This window comes from Mobula birostris, chromosome 5 (genome assembly GCF_030028105.1).
Source record: "Mobula birostris isolate sMobBir1 chromosome 5, sMobBir1.hap1, whole genome shotgun sequence".
Lineage (NCBI taxonomy): Eukaryota > Metazoa > Chordata > Chondrichthyes > Myliobatiformes > Myliobatidae > Mobula > Mobula birostris.
In genome coordinates, this window is record NC_092374.1 from 193,256,277 (window position 1) to 193,270,548 (window position 14,272).

Sequence of the window (14,272 nt, forward strand, 5' to 3'; positions counted from 1 at the left end):
AACACTTACCCCTGACATCTCCTCTGTACCTACTCCCCAGCACCTTAAACCTGTGTCTCTTCTGGCAGCCATTTCAGCCCTGGGAAAAAGCCTCTGACTATCCACACGATCAATGCCTCTCATCATCTTATACGCCTCTATCAGGGCAGCTCTCACCCTCTGTCGCTCCAAGGGGAAAAGGCCAAGTTCACTCAACCTGTTTTCATAAGGCAGGCTCCCCAATCCAGGCAACATCCTTGTAAATCTCCTCTGCACCCTTTCTATGGTTTCCACGTCTTTCCTGTAGTGAGGCGACCAGAACTGAGCACAGTACTCCAAGTGGGGTCTGACCAGGGTCCTATATAGCTGCAACATTACCTCTTGGCTCCTAAACTCAATTCCACGGTTAATGAAGGCCAATACACCGTACGCTTTCTTAACCACAGAGTCAACCTGCACAGCTGCTTTGAGCATCCTATGGACTCGGACCCCAAGATCCCTCTGATCCTCCACACTGCCAAGAGTCTTACCACTAATACTATATTCTGTCATCATATTTGAACTACCAAAATGAACCACTTCACCCTTCTGCCACTTCTCAGCTCAGTATTGCATCCTATCAATGTCCTGCTGTAAACTCTGACAGCTCTCCACACTATCCGCAACACCTCAAACCTTTGTGTCATCAGCAAACTTACTAACCCATCCCTCCACTTCCTCATCCAGGTCATTTATAAAAATCACGAAGAGTAAGGGTCCCAGAACAGATCCCTGAGGCATTCCACTGGTGACTGACCTCCATGCAGAATAATGACCCGTCTACAACCACCCTTTGCCTTCTGTGGGCAAGCCAGTTCTGGATCCACAAAGCAAGGTCCCCTTGGATCCTATGCCTCCTTACTTTCTCAATAAGCCTTGCATGGGTTATCTTATCAAATGCCTTGCTGAGATCCATATACACCACATCTACTGCTCTTCCTTCATCAATATGTTTAGTCACATCATCAAAAAATTCAATCAGGCTCGTAAGGCATGACCTGCCCTTGACAAAGCCATGCTGAGTATTCCTAATCATATTATACCTCTCCAAATGTTCATAAATCCTGCCTCTCAGGATCCTCTCCATCAAATTACCAACCACTGAAGTAAGACTCACTGGTCTATAATTTCCTGGGCTATCTCTAATCCCTTTCTTGAATAAAGGAACAACATCTGCAACCACCCAATCCTCTGGAACCTCCCCGTCCCCATTGATGATGCAAAGATCATCGCCAGAGGCTCAGTAATCTCCTCCCTCCCCTCCCACAGTAGCCTGGGGTACATCTAATCTGGTCCTGGTGACTTATCCAACTTGATGCTTTCCAAAAGCTTCAGCACATCCTGTTTCTTAATATCTACATGCTCAAGCTTTTCAGTCTGCTGCAAGTCATCACTACAATCACCAAGATCCTTTTCCATAGTGAATACTGAAGTAAAGTATTCATTAAGTACCTCTGTTATTTCCTCTGGTTCCATACACAATTTCCCACTGTCACACTTGATAGGTCCTATTCTTTCATGCCTTATCCTCTTGCTCTTCACATACTTGTAGAATGCCTTGGGGTTTTCCTTAATCCTGCCCACCAAGGCCTTCTCATGGCCCCTTCTGGCTCTCCTAATTTCCTTCTTAAGCTCCTTCCTATTATAATCTTCTAGATCTCTAACATTACCTAGCTCTCTGAACCTTTTGTAAGCTTTTCTTTTCTTCTTGACTAGATTTATTACAGCCTTTGTACACCACGGTTCCTGTACCCTACCATAACTTCCCTGTCTCATTGGAAAGTAACTCTGCAGAACTCCACACAAATATCCCCTGAACCTTTGCCACATTTCTTCCGTACATTTCCCTGAGAACATTTGTTTCCAATTTAAGCTCCTAATTTCCTGCCCAATTGCCTCATAATTCCCCTTATTCCAATTAAACGCTTTTGTAACTTGTCTGTTCCTATCTCTCTCCAATGCTATTGTAAAGAAGATGAAATTATCATCACTCTTTCCAAAATGCTCTCCCACTGAGAGATCTGACACCTGACCAGGTTCATTTCCCAATACCAAATCAAGTACAGCCTCTCCTCTTGTAGGCTTATCTACATACTATGTCAAGAAACCTTCCTGAACACACCTAACAAACTCCACCCCATCTAAACCCCTTGCTCTAGGGAGATGCCAATCTCCCTATTTTAAATCTCCCATCATGACAACTCTGTTATCATTGCACCTTTCCAGGATCTGTTTCCCTATCTGCTCCTCGATATCCCTGTTACTATTGGGCGGCCTATAAAAAACACCGAGTAAAGTTATTGACCCCTTTCTGTTCCTAACCTCCACCCACAAAGACTCCGTAGACAATCCCTCCATTGTGTCCACCTCTTCTGCACCGTGACACTATCTCTGATCAGCAGTGCCATGCCCCCACCTCTTTTACCTCCGTCCCTGTCCTTTCTGAAACATCTAAAACCCGGCACCTGAAGTAACCATTCCTGTCCCTGAGCCATCCAGGTCTCTGTAATGGCCACCACATCATATCTCCAAGTACTGATCCATGCTCTAAGCTCATCCGCTTTGTTCACAGCACTCCTTGCATTAAAATAGACGCATCTCAATCCTTTGCTCTGAGCGTGACCCTTCTCTATCACCTGCCTATCCTCCCTCTCGCACTGTCTACAAGCTTTCTCTATTTGTGAGCCAACCTCGTCTTCCCCAGTCTCTTCAGTTTGGTTCCCACCCCTCAGCAATTCTTGCAATCTTAGGTTTATTTATATCATATCCGCTTTGATCATTGCAAGGCAATAATGAGTGTCTGCTTTCTCTGTCAGCTGGGGTAGGTGGGCAGGAGAGGTGATCATATCACTGTTGCCACTCTGTCATGGGTCAGTAGGTTCTGGGATAGGATGTCAGGAGGCAAGTGGGCTGGTAAGTTGGCGAGCTCAGAGTATTGGGCTAGTCCAGAGGTCAATATCGAAGATCGAAGCTCACAAGTTGATTGGAAGTTTGGAATTTGAAGCCCAATGGCTAAAGCCTAGAAACTGGAGACTTGGAGGCCTGTCCTGATGTTGAAGGACTGTCTATATTTGGAGGTGGGGGTGGGAAGGAAAGGGGCTTTTTTTGCTGTTGTTGCTTTGTTGCTTGCTGTGTTCAGTTTTGCTGTGTTCTGTGTTGTTCTGCTGAACACTGTGGGCATGTTATGATGTGGCTGGAACGTGTAGTCACACTTGTAGGCTGCTCCCAGCACCTTCTTGGGTTTTGATCGTCAACGCAAACGATGCACTTTGCTGTTTCTTTTGATGTACAGGTTACAAAGAAGTGAATCTGAATCTGAATCTGATTTGGACCAAATAAGTGAAGTTGAATTTATTGATCCTCAAAGGTTGCTGGATCCTGAATAATCCAATTAAGTGAATGCACAGTGCTATAACATCTTTGAGGAGACCTCTTGCATGATTAACTGCACAGTCTACCTCAACTTTGCATCTGGGTCAAGCCCCTTCTACATTTCCTGAGATGAGTGAACCAACTATTGGCCCAGCGGAGTCTGCTTGCCAAAAGGAAGTCATCCATTGACGTGTCCAGAAGCAGCAGGAAACCACTGACCACCTGCTCGCCACTCTCAACCAATTCTCCTCCGCACTACAGCAACCCCTCACCAGTCAACCTTCTCCCTCAGAGTCCCGGAGTCTTCGACTGAGCGCAAATGCTTTGGCAGATCCCCAACCCAATGCTGCAACTTCCTGTCCCAGTCTGTGATCCAGCCGTCTCTGTTTGTTACAGGCCGAGCCAAGATTTCTTGGGCGAGCTATGACCTAGGCCACTAAAACAATAAAACCATCATCTCCAATAACAATGAGGAACACGCTGCTGAGAGGCTGCAGGTTGTCCACTATCCAGGAAGTGGAAGGGAGGCGATGGATCGGGTACCTTGCCTGTGTCAAGGCTCACGCTTGGCGCTGGATTAAACTGCGGAATTCTGGACCCTCACAGTGGAGTGCGGCTGGAATGTGGAAACACTGTTGCCCGGTTGTGGTCAAGGGCTTGAAAAATTACAGTCTACCCAACTGACCTGAAAAGCCTCAACACTGTGGCCCTGGTGAAATGACAAGTGTATTATGGAATGAGCCTCCAGATCATCGGCCAGTTCTGTTCCCAAGACCATTTCAGGCTGCTGGACCCTCCTCAGAACACTTCCGGAACCCATGCAGTTAGGGAGAGCTCCCTTAACTTCCCCAAGTGTGACAGCATTGTTGGAGAAAAAAGCTAGTGTGCCCTACTGCAGAGCAGCTGATTATCCCCACACTGAATGCCCACTGCTTCCAGGAAAATGGTGTCACCAGGTAGAGACAAGGGGCCTTCTATCTGGTGAGCTCCCCCTGACCCCTCATTCCTGCGCCATAGCCTGACTGGCTCTTCCTGTCCTCCACATCCCAGCGGCTCTATGCATACGGGAGGCTCTGGTGGATTCCGGCACAGCAGACAGCTTTCTGGGCCTGTGCAGCTTGGACCCCTACCAAGCCTGTCTGCCACCCCTTCTGCATCGTTGCCATTGATGGTCATCCCTTGGAGTCTGGGATGGTGGAGCTCCAGCTCTGCAAGTCTATCCAATTCCTCCTTGACATTCCTATCATCTTGGGTTACCACTGGCTCTCGGCTCATGACCCTCACTTTGCCTAGTCATCCGGTTCACTGCTATATTGGACATCCACCTGCTTGACCCCACCCTGTAAATGTGTGGAGGTGGTGGAAATTCTCAACCTCACCAAACTCCCACAGGAATACCTTGACTTAGCCATTGCCTTCAGTAAAAGGGAGGCTTCTGAACTGCTGCCTCACGCTCACGGCTGACACATCTGTATGATCAGCCCCCTCCCAGAGAAAATGTGTGCCATCGTTGAATGGCCCCGATTGTGCCCCCTCACGTAGCTGTACCACTCTTGGGCTTCTACCACTGGTTCATTAGAACCCACAGCCAAATTACCACTCCGTACAGCGTGAGCCTGGTCCAGCCGACACACCTCACAAGTACATACCGCTGGCCCTATGCTCTGAGATACTCCATTGGGTCCACTCCTCATCCCTCTCCAGCCATCCAGCACACAATGGACTTGGGATTTTCTGCAACACCATGACTGCAGACTCTACCAGTTTGTCACACCCTGCCTTCAATGTGCCCAGTCCAATTCCTCCAACCACTGGCGCCCTGGGCTTCAGCAGCTTCAGAACACATGTGGTCCCACATCACCATGGATCTTGGCGCAGGTTTGCCACCTTTTGAAGGGGCCAGGGTGATCTTGACAGAGGTGGACCCATTCTCCAAGGCAGCTCACTTCATTGCTGTCCCCAAACTTCCATCAGCCACTGAGACAGCGAATCTGGTTCTCCAACAGGTAGTTAGCCTCCAAGGCTCCCCCCGCCCCGCCCCCAGGACATTGTGTTAGACTAGGACCCACTTCTGGTGAGACTTCTGCTTCCTCCTTTTGCCCTTTGGCTATGATCCGCAGACCAATGGACAGTCAGAAAGTCCCCCTCAGCAAGTGAAGGCTTCAGTGCTGCATTGCTGCCTCTAACTCTTCCAAGTAGAAGTATCTGCTCCGGGCTGACGTAGTCCCACGACCTACACACCTCCTCCGCCATGGGTGTGGCACTCCTTGCAGTTGTTCATGGCTATCAACCCTTGTTCTTCTCCATAGAGGAGCCAACAGTGGAGGTCCTGTCTACCAGGGCCCTTGTTCACTGCTGCCAGAATTCAGCCTGGAGACCATGTCTATCTGAGATCTGTCCCTGCACATTGACTCCCACAAGCTCTCGCCCCCATTCACTGGCCCCTTCAAAATTACCCTCTGCATCAATCCAGTCACATACTATTGTTACCATCGTCCCTCAGGATCACACCTACGTTCCATGTGTCTTGCCTCAAGCCTGTTGTCCAACCCACCTGACCATGCACCTCTGGAACCTAGGAAGTTGGATGGTGGTTCCGTGTACACAGTTCACTGGTTGATGGATTCAGTGTCTTGGGCAGTGTGTGCAGTACCTGGTCGTATGGCCAGTGAAGAGGTCCTGTTTCCTCTTGAATCCATTGCTCATTGAGCAGTTTCACTGGACCGATCCAGATCACCGTGGGCCATCAAGTGCTGGCCATAGGAAGAGGTCCAATCAGGCCTAAACAGTCAAGCACCTACTAGTCTCCACCCTGCTAACAGATTCCAAATCATCACCTGCAGCCTATTCAAACCCAGCTCTCATGGACAATCCTTGCTCATTCATTGAACCAGCCAGCCTCAGCCAGTTGCTACTAACCTTCAATTACCTTGTTGCCTTGTAGTATTAAATATCTGTTCTCTCTTGTCTTGTGGCCCCTTATGACTTGTTATTAAAGTCACCGCTAAATCGGCTCCACCGTTCTACGTTTGGGTCAGGCCTCCTTTACAGAACCTATCAATCTCTGCTTTAAGTATACCCGATGACTTGGTCTCCGCAGCCAGCTGTGCTAATAAAATACACAGATTCACCACACTCTGGCTAAAAAAAATTCCTCCTCATCTGTTCTAAAGGAACATCTTTACATTCTGAAGGTGTGCTCTCTGGTTGTAGACTCCCCCACTCCTCTCCACGTTCATTCTATCTAGGCCTTTCAATATTCCAATAGCTTTTAATGAAATCCTTCCTCATTCCTCTGAATTCCAGAGTACAGGCCCAAAGCCATCAAATTGTCCTCATATATTAACCCTTTCATCCCTGGAACCCTCTCAAGTACCAGCACACACTTTCTTAGATAAGGGGCATAACGCTGCTCACAATACTCCAAGTGCAGCCTGACCAATGCCTTATAAAGCTTCAGCATTACATCCTTGCTTTCATATTCTAGTCCTCTTGAAATGAATGCTAACATTGCATTTAACTCCATAGCATGAACTCAAACTGCACGAGGACTCCCAAATTCCTTGGCACCTCTGATTTCTAAATTTGCTCCTCATTTAGAAAATAAACTTCCCCTTTATTCCTTCTACCAAAGGGTATGACTATACACTTGCCTACATGGTATTCTGTTTTTCATGTATTATTGGATACGTCAGGACGGGTAACACCTCTGGTGAGGCTGGCATGTTGTGCTCCCTTGGAAGGAGATCACCCACCGTTGGTCCCCACTTTGCACTCAGCTCTCACCTGTGGCTCCAAGCAGGTGAGGGTAACTGATGGGTCTTAAACCCACATTGCGATTGGGCTTGCCTACCCAAGGTGGCAAAGACTGGACCTGACAGACTGTGCGGAGGTAACCGCTGGTTTGGCTCAACAGACAAGAAAACGGCCCCAGCAAGGAGCTGTTGAGCACTTAGAGCATGATGAGGCACTAAGGACGTCATGGTCATCCACTGCATCTTACTCCATCTCCAGCTGTCCTGACTCTGTCTTGCCACTGGATATAGATGGTTTCAGACAATTGAGTGAGGTCGATGCGACATAACTCTTCCTCACTTTTAGTCTTTGCTCAAGTCGCTCCTGAATGTCATCCATCCCAACCCCGACTAGCTGATTCCCGTGGTGACAGGCTAGCGACGAAGCGGCGGGTGAGGGTCCAGTGGCAGCCATAGCGGCAAAGCTGTACGTCGGTATCCACTGGCATGGAGCAGCCGTGGCTTTCGGCAGCCGTCTGAGCCGACTGAGTTACCCTTTCCAGGAATGCGCTGCTCACCTCCATGGTGTAAGGAAGGGCAAGAATAAGTTCCCTAAACATTGTCTGCTCCATTCTTTCCTTGGCCAGTCTACCGTGGCTGGCAGGCACCCTATCACAGTGGTCAAAATATGTCAAAGAGAAAATTAAATTTGTGTGTGGAATATGCTTGGACAGAGTCGATGCTCCGAGACCTCCGAGGAGAACTTGTAATAGTGAGACAGTTAGCTCAATATAACATCGATATCGCAGCCCTGAGTGAGACCCAGTTTGCAAGAGAGGGCGAACTTTGTGAAAAGGCGTGGGATACACATCCTTTTGGAGTGGAAGAGCAAATCAACACCCACGTGAGGATGGGGTTGGATTTGCAGTAAGATGGAGATTGCTGGCAAACTTGCTGGACCTCCAAATATGTGAATGATCAGTTCATGATACTGACAGTCCCTCTGACACATGGTAGGAAGCATGCCACCATCATCAGTGCTTGTGCCCCTACCATGGCCAACCCAGATGGTGTCAAGGAGAAGTTCTATGAAAAACTGCACTCAGTTGTTACCAGTGTTTCTAAAGTGGACAAGTTTATCATCCTTGGTGACTCCAGTGGAAGTGTCAGCTCCGACAACTGAGGGTCATTGGGAAATACAGCGTTGGCCGGTGTAATGGCAACAGTCTTGTCTTACAAAGAGCGTTTGATGGCGCTGGGCCTGTATTCATGAGAATTCAGAAAAATGAGGGGTGGCCTCATTGAAACCTATCGAATAGTGAAAGACCTTCATAGAGTGGATGTGGAGAGGATGTTCCCTCTGGTGGGAGAGTCGAAGACTAGAGCCTCTGAATAGATGGTGTCCTTTTAGAAAGGAGGTGAGTGAATTTGTGGAATTCTTTGCCACAGACAGCTGCAGAGACCAAGTCTTTATGTATATTTGAGGCAGAGATAGATAGATTCCTGACTGGTCAGGGCATGAAGGGATATGGGGAGAAGGCAAGTGATTGGGGCTGAGAGGATAATTGGACAGCCATGATGAAATGGCGGAGCATACTCAATGGACCAAATGGCCTAATTCTGCTCCTATATCTTATGGTCTTCTAATACTCCATGCATGTGCCAAACATGCATTATTCATCACCAATACTACCTTCTGCCTTCCCACTCTCAACAGAACTTTGTTGATGCATTTCAGCTCTAAGCACTGGCATCTAATTGCTTACTTCATTGTCAGGGTGAGAAACAGGCCAGATGTGTGGTGCTGAATTCTGGACTGACCATCATATCCAGCCCATGAGACACCCACAAGGAAATGGAGCCCTGAAACAGTAGAACATCTCCAAGCTAAAAAGCTGGAACATAAAGCAATCTTTTGTTGATGCTCTGGAAGACCTTTTAAACTCCACATCTCTGGACAATCCCAATCTGGAAACTGCTTGGTCAACCCTTTGAGATCTGATCTGCAACCCTGCTTCAGAGATGCTGGGGCCTGCAAGGACTGGTTTGATAAAAACTGTACCGACATCAAACAACTGATGGACGAGAAACATCATCTCCACAAAGCTTTCTTCAGTGACCCCAAGCTTCAATAACATACAAAGGACCATACAACACAAACTGCACCAGAAACAGGATTCCTGTCTGAGCAATAAAGCTAATGAGATCCAGGCATAAGCAGATAGGTATGATTTAAAGAACTATGCAGCACTAAAAGATGTCCAAGAAAAGAAAGCCGTATCCTTGGAACAGAAGTGATGCAGACCAAGGGAAGAGGGAATAGCAAATTTTTTTACAGGAGACAGTAGGAAGAGGTATCGTCAAGATGACCAAGGGAATCGGCAGGTTTATAAAAAATGTTGGTTGACAGTTTGTTCCCAGAGATAGGGACAGAGAGTTTGAGAAAGAGAAGGGAGGTGTCAGAGATGGACCAAATAAATTTAAGGGCAGGGTGGAGGCAAAGTAGCTGAAATGGATGAGTTCAGCATGGGTGCTCAACTTGTTTGTTTCGTTAAAGTGCAAAGCCTCACCAGGAACACATGAGATATTGTTGGAACGCAAATGAAAGGAAAGAATGAGAAGTTGCCTACAGCATGTCAAATTACAGCCAATTATAAACATAAAAGAAAGGTTTAATCTTTGTACTGTTCAATATTGTTTGGTCAATAGAGGTCTGGTAAAATATCACTTCTGTGCGATTAAATTTGAATTCTCTTTGTCAAAAACTGCTAACTCATTAATATCAGCATATTGAATCAGAATCAGGTTTATTATCACTCACACGTTATGAAATTTGTTGTTTTGCAGCAGGAGTACAGTGCAATACATAAAAATACTGTAAATTACCATAAGAAATATACTGGAGAAACTCAATCGGTTGATCAGCATCAGTGGAGGGAAAGGAATTGTTGACATTTTGTGTCCAAACTATAAACCAGGTATGATGCAAGGTTTTTGACCTGAAACCTCAATGATTCTTCTTCCCTGAACAGCCGCACACCCACCCCCAACCTCTCACACACACATAGTTGCTGATTGACCCAGTGAGTTCTTCCTGCAGTTGTTGTGTAAGTCAGGAAGTCTTGTTGCAACTTCATGAAGCTTTGGTAACACCACATTGCCTGCAGTTCTGGGCACCCTCTTACAGATTTACAGTGCTTACAGTTCTAGTCAGAGTAGAAATAGGAGGATAGTTCAGATGAATACGTGGCTTGAAAAATAGTACACGGGGGAGGGATTCAAATTTCTGGGGCATTGGAACCAGTTCTGGAGGAGGTGGGACCGGTACAAATAGGACGGTCTGCAGCTGGGCTGGACTGGAACCAATATCCTAGGGGGAGCGTTTGCTACTGTTGTTCAGGAGGATTGAAGCTAATGTGGCAGGGGGATGGGAACAAGTGCAGAGAGACAGCGGGGTGTAAAATAAGGGTCGAAGCAAAAAGTAGTAAGGTGAAAAGTAAAAGTGGCAGGCTGGCAAATCCAGGGCAAAAACCTAAAAGGGCCACTTTTCAACATAATTGTATAAGGGCTAAGAGTGTTGTAAAAACTAGCCTGAAGGCTTTGTGTGCCAATGCAAGGAACATTCGTAACAAGGTGGATAAATTGAATGTGCAGATAGTTGTTAATGAATATGATAGAGTTGGGATCACAGAGACATGGCTCCAGGGTGACCAAGGATGGGAGCTCAACATTCAGGGATATTCAATATTCAGGAGGAATAGACATGAAAGAAAAGGAGGTGGGGTAGCGTTGCTGGTTAGAGAGGAGATTAACGCAATAGAAAGGAAGGACATTAGCCAGCAGGATGTGGAATTGATATGGGTAGAGCTGCATAACACTAAGGGGCAGAAAACCCTGGTGGGAGTTGTGTACAGGCCACCTAACAGTAGTAGTGAGGTTGGGGATGGCATTAAACAGGAAATTAGAAATGCGTGCGATAAAGGAACAGCAGTTATAATGGGTGGGTGACTTCAATCTACATATAGATTGGGTGAACCAAATTGGTAAGGGTGCTGAGGAAGAGGATTTCTTGGAATGTATGCGGGATAGTTTTCTGAACCAACATGTCGAGAAACCAACTAGACAGCAGGCCATTCTGGACTGGGTATTGAGCAATGAGGAAGGGTTAGTTAGCAATCTTGTCGTGCAAGGCCCCTTGGGTAAGAGTGACCATAATATGGTGGAATTCTTCATTAAGATTGAGAGTGATATAGTTAATTCAGAAACAAAGGTTCTGAACTTAAAGAAGGGTAACTTTGAAGGTATGAGATGTGAATTAGCTAAGATAGACTGGCAAATGATACTTAAAGGGTTGATGGTGGGTATGCAATGGCAAGCATTTAAAGATCACATGGATGAACTACAACAATTGTTCATCCCAGTTTGGCAAAAGAATAAACCAGGGCAGGTAGTGCACCTGTGGCTGACAAGGGAAATTAGGTATAGTATCAATTCGAAAGAAGAAACATACAAATTAGCCAGAAAAAGCGGCACACCTGAGGACTGGGAGAAATTCAGAGTCCAGCAGAGGAGGACAAAGGGCTTAATTAGGAAAGAGAAAAAAGATTATGAGAGAAAACTGGCAGGGAACATAAAAACTGACTGTAAAAGCTTTCATAGATATGTGAAAAGAAAAAGATTGGTAAAGACAAATGTAGGTCCCCTACAGACAGAAACAGGTGAATTGATTATGGGGAGCAAGGACATGGCAGACCAATTGAATAATTACTTTGGTTCTGTCTTCACTAAGGAGGACATAAATAATCTTCCAGAAATAGTAGGGGACAGAGAGTCCAGTGAGATGGAGGAACTGAGCGAAATACATGTTAGTAGGGAAGTGGTGTTAGGTAAATTGAAGGGATTGAAGGCAGATAAATCCCTAGGGCCAGATGGTCTGCATCCCAGAGTGCTTAAGGAAGTAGCCCAAGAAATAGTTGATGCATTAGTGATAATTTTTCAAAACTCTTTAGATTCTGGACTAGTTCCTGAGGATTGGAGGGTGGCTAATGTAACCCCGCTTTTTAAAAAAGGAGGGAGAGAGAAACTGGGGAATTATAGACCGGTAAGGCTGACATCGGTGGTGGGGAAGATGCTAGAGTCAGTTATCAAAGATGTGATAGCAGCACATTTGTAAAGCGGTGAAATCATAGGACAAAGTCAGCATGGATTTGTGAAAGGAAAATCATGTCTGATGAATCTCATAGAATTTTTTGAGGATGTAATTAGTAGGGTGGATAGGGGAGAACCAGTGGATGTGGTATATTTGGATTTTCAAAAGGCGTTTGACAAGGTCCCACACAGGAGATTAGTATGCAAACTTAAAGCACACGGTATTGGGGGTATGGTATTGATGTGGATAGAGAATTGGTTGGCAGACAGGAAGCAAAGAATGGGAATAAATGGCAGGCAGTGACTAGTGGGGTACCACAAGGCTCAGTGCTGGGACCCCAGTTGTTTACAATATATATTAATGACTTGGATGAGGGAATTAAATGCAGCATCTCCAAGTTTGCGGATGACATGAAGCTGGGCAGCAGTGTTAGCTGTGAGGAGGATGCTAAGAGGATGCAGGGTGACTTGTATAGGTTAGGTGAGTGGGCAAATTCATGGCAGATGCAATTTAATGTGGATAAATGTGAGGTTATCCACTTTGGTGGTAAGAACAGGAAAACAGATTATTATCTGAATGGTGGCCGATTAGGAAAAGGGGAGGTGCAACAGGACCTGGATGTCATTGTACACCAGTCATTGAAAGTGGGCATGCAGGTACAGCAGGCGGTGAAAAAGGCGAATGGTATGCTGGCATTTATAGTAAGAGGATTAGAGTACAGGAGCAGGGAGGTACTACTGCAGTTGTACAAGGCCTTGGTGAGACCACATCTAGAGTATTGTGTGCGTTTTGGTCTCCTAATCTGAGGAAAAACATTCTTGCCATAGAGGGAGTACAGAGAAGGTTCACCAGATTGATTCCTGGGATGGCAGGACTTTCATATGAAGAAAGATTGGATCGACTGGGCTTATACTCGCTGGAATTTAGAAGATTGAGGGGGGATCTGATTGAAATGTATAAAATTCTAAAAGAATTGGACAGGCTAGATGCAGGAAGATTGTTCCCAATGTTGGGAAAGTCCAGAACGAGGGGTCACAGTTTGAGGATAAAGGGGAAACCTTTCAGGACCGAGGTGAGGAAAAACTTCTTCACACAGAGAGTGGTGAAACTGTGGAATTCTCTGCTACAGGAAACCGTTAAGGCCGGTTCATTGGCTATATTTAAGAGGGAGTTAGATATGGCCCTTGTGGCTAAAGGCATCAGAGGGTATGGAGAGAAGGCAGGTATAGGGTTCTGAGTTGGATGATCAGCCATGATCGTACTGAATTGTGGTACAGGCTCGAAGGGCCGAATGGCCTACTCCTGCACCTATTATCTATGTTTCTATGTTTTTATTCTGATTCTGATTTTGATCCTGAGTGTACCAGTAATAAAAATAATCTCAGGGTAGTATATGGTGGGGTTATGGACTGTGGTTTTTGATCAACTCTAGATCATGGTCTCTTTGGGGGTTTGTTATTGCTTGCATGGTGGGGGAGGGCGGCTGTGATGCTTTCTGCTGATATAAGTGGGGAGAGGGCTGATGCTTTGCTGCTTGGGCTTGTTGGGGAGGGGAGGCTTTGGCGTTCTAACGCTTTTCTGTCATTCATTCTTTGGGTTTTTTCTGTTTCGTGGATGTCTGTGAAGGGTAAGAATTTCTGGTTGTATATATATACATTCAATGATATTAAATGGAATCTGTACCGTATAGCCTACATTATAATAAGGGACTACCTTATGTTTTAGTAACATGTCGTTCCATGTGCTAGTAGGCATGTATGGACCTGTATGTGTATGTGTGTACGTATGTATCAAAGTTCGGACTCTACCAGTAAAGAACCATGAAACTTGGTTCCTGTCTCCAGCATTTTCATTAATAACTTAGTTGTGTAAGCAGGCCACATACGCAACAGAATCATTGAATCGTTGGGCATATACGTGTTTTAATAAAAAATTACTTGGAACTTTGGATAAGGATCAAGTGCAGGCAAAAGGAATTAATTTAATTTGGGACCGGTCT